Genomic DNA, 3461 nt, shown 5'->3' on the forward strand with positions numbered 1-3461 from the left:
TGGAAAGGTCAGAGGAAGAGGTTTGTCATGAGTTGGTATTTGAACTGAATTCCAAAGGACTTACAGAGTTAGATGGAAGAATGTGAGTAAGTGATTCAGGGAGGGGGAGGGTGAAAAGAGTGATCCACAAAAGCTGGCATGGCTGACCTGTGGGAAGCCAGAGATGCAGCTGAAGACACACCAATGAGGTGGAGGAGGGTCTACACTAGGGATGTTCGCTTTATCACAAGAGTAATGGAGGAAGTTCATCAGAGGGTTTCAGCGAAGGACTAGCTTGTATTTGGAAAGACTTTCTGCTTGTGCAGAGCATGGTTGGAAGTGTGGATGGATAAGGGAAGGCCTGTTTGGAGGCTCCTGTAAGAATCTGAGCAAAAGGTGGTGTCGAGGTTGGGTGGCAGCATTGGGGGTCAGGAGAAAATGGGGTAATTTTAAAAGATGCTTAGTGTCAATAATCATCATAGAAATGCAAAGCCAAAGCACTATGAGATATCGCCTCACACCTATCAAGATGACTATTATCAAGAAAGAAAGAATGAAAGAAAGAGAGAGAAAGAGAGAAAGAAAGAAAGAGAGAGAGAGATGGGAGGGAGGAGAGAGAGAGGAAGAAAGAGGAGGAGGGAGGAAGAAAAGAAGAAGGAAGAAAAGAGAAAACAAATAATGGCCAGGATATGAAGAAATTGGAAATATTGTGCACTGCTGGTGGGAGAGCAAAATGATGCAGCTATTATAGAAAACAGTATGGTCATTTCCTGCAGTTAAAAATAGAAACACCAGGGTGCCTGGGTGGCTCAGTCGGTTAAGTGTCTGACTTTGGCTCAGGTCGTGATCTCACGGTTCGTGGGTTCGAGCCCCACATTGGGCTCTGTGCTGACAGCCAGCTCAGAGCCTGGAGCCTGCTTCAGATTCTGTGCCTCCCTCTCTCTCTGACCCTCCTCTGCTCATGCTGTCTCTATCTCTCTCTCAAAAATAAATAAAATAAAAAAAAAAAATAGAAACACCATATGATTCAGCAATCCCACTTCTGGTTATACACCCAAAAGGATTGATATCAGGATCTTGAGGAAGACATAGTAGAACTCTGGAGTTTATTACAGCATTATTCACAATAGCCAAGTAGTGGAAACAACCCCAGTGTCTATCAGTGGATGAACGGATAAATAAGATATGGTCTATGCATTCAGTGGAATATTATGCAGCCTTAAAAAAGAAGGAGATCCTGGAATATGTGACAACGTGGATGAACCTTGAAGACATTACACTTAGTAAAATAATCTAGTCACAGAAGGGCAAATACTCTATGAATCCACTCAAATGAGGTAATTGAAATTGTGAAACTCATAGAACTAGAGAGTAAAAGGGTGGTTGCCAGAGGCCAGAAGAAGGGGGAAATGGGAATGGAACCAAAAGGTGTAAAGTCTCAATTATGTAAGATAAAGAAGTTCTGTACAGGTCTCCTGTACAACACTGTGCTTAGTTAACAATACCACATTGTGCACTTGAAAATTTGTTAAGGGGATAAATCTCATGTTAAGTATTATCACAGTATAATTTTTAAAAAAATGTTAGATATTTAAAAAAGAGATATATTTATGGGAACTAACTCTTGGCAAATCTGGAGAGGTGAGGGAGTGGGTGGATGGCTGTGGATGGTGGTGCCATCTGGGGATGTGGGAAAATGCTGGAGACAGATTAGGTTTGAGCCTGTAGATTAAGAGTTAATATTTTGGCTCTCCAGAATTTGAGGCCCCAGTGAGATATCAGAGTATATTTGTCATGTGGGAGTTAGTGGAATCAGACTGGGATCTCAGAGAAGAGGACTGAGGTGGGCACACCATGAGGGAATTATCAGAGGGTGTGGTGTGGCCAAAGCCACTGGAGGATCTGCAAAGGGAACCCATTGAGGAAAAGCCCAGGGCAGGCGAGGAGAACCAGGCTAAACCTGAAATGGGAGGAGTTGCAGAACTGACTGGAAGGGTGGAGAAGGCTGGGCAAAAAGAAGACCAGAACAGAGTGACCAGTGGGAAGAGAACCAGGTGGGATTGTGGGTGAGAGGCTTTGGGAAAGACAGGGGCAGCTGTGTAGACTTCTGCCCAGAAGTTGAATCCATTGAAAACTGCAACACACCAGGGGAGTTTAGTGATTTGGGTCATTAGTAAACAAGTAAGAGCTCTGTAGGTGGGGGTGCTAAGGCAGATGCCAGCGGGTAGTGGGTTGAGGAGCAAGAGAAGGGAGATGGAAGGAGATGCAGAATGTAGGCAACTTGCACAAGACACTACTTGGTCTGCTTCAATTTTTCCTTCCCAAATCAGTAAGCATTGGACAGTTTTCTACAAACACTGGGCACCACCATTTCTCAGGCACTTTGCTGGCTGAGAGGATCTCCCAAACCCCCTGCCAATAGGGAGCTCCTAGAACAGTGGGGAAATCAGAAATTAAGACAACTATAATACTAGAAAGTGAGTAAGGTAGCAGTATGTGGGGGGTGGTGATTACGTTGGTCTTGGAGGTTGTGAAGGAGAGAAAGGACCTTTGTGCAGACTGAACAGCAGGGAGGGATTTGTGAGAGGGGGAAACTGGAGCCAAAACAGGTATCTTGGTTTTGCTTCTTCCACCCTGAGAAACTTCAACAAGTTCTTCCATCTCCAGTAATTTTCCAAAAAGGGAAAATGGAGAAAGGGAAAGTGGAGAGGCACCTGCTATATGTTCTGTAGGCATTTCAGAAAACATGGCTTGTTCCTTTGGCCACATATGTGTGACTCTCTATGAAAGGTGATATTGGAGACGTCAAGGGAATGGGCACTGTTCAAAAAGGAAACGCCCCACAAATGTTACCGTGGCAGGACTGGCACAGTCTACAACGTTACCCAGCATGCTCTTGGCCTTGGTGTAAACAAACAAGTTCCAGGCAAGATTCTTGCCAAGAGAATTAGTATGCGGATTGAGCATATTAAGCTCTCACAGAGCTGAGAGAGCTTCCTGAAGTGTGTGAAGAAAAATGATCAGAAAAAGAAGGAAGCCGAAGAGAAAGGTACTTGGCTTCTGTTGAAGCATCAGCCTGCTCCACCCAGAGAAGCTCACTTTGTGAGAAACAACAGAAAGGAGCCTGAGCTTCTGGAACCCATTCTCTATTAATTCATAGCATGATAAGTATAAAAAACCCTCAAAATCTCAAGATTGTTAAAAAAAAACCAGAAATTCAGAAAACTACATCTGCTTTCTTCCCAGTGAAGTGTCTCCATGCTATTCACATTAAAGACTGTGACAAATCTCACAAAATAGAAAAGCTCTTCAATTTCTAATCCAGAATTTCCCATATTTTATCAAAACTTCCTTTTTAAGGGAACTTGTGGGGAAGTCTAAGAGTAGGTGGTAGGGAGCCATTATAGGGCTTTGAGCACACTAGAAAGGTTTCCCTAAGAGCTGTGTGTAGGAAGATGGGAGGAAGAGGAGATGAAGAATGG

The 3461-nt window shown here is 43.8% G+C and overlaps 1 non-coding gene across 1 annotated transcript; it reads left to right on the forward strand.

The window, feature by feature from the left end:
• Nucleotides 1-777: 777 nt before the first annotated feature.
• On the forward strand, nt 778-862 carry TRNAQ-UUG (transfer RNA glutamine (anticodon UUG)). The gene has a single exon. It is a non-coding gene; the product is annotated as a tRNA-Gln (tRNA).
• The last annotated feature ends 2599 nt before the right edge of the window (nt 863-3461 follow it).

The sequence above is a fragment of the Crocuta crocuta genome, unplaced genomic scaffold, assembly GCF_008692635.1.
Source record: "Crocuta crocuta isolate KB4526 unplaced genomic scaffold, BGI_CrCroc_1.0 scaffold93, whole genome shotgun sequence".
Lineage (NCBI taxonomy): Eukaryota > Metazoa > Chordata > Mammalia > Carnivora > Hyaenidae > Crocuta > Crocuta crocuta.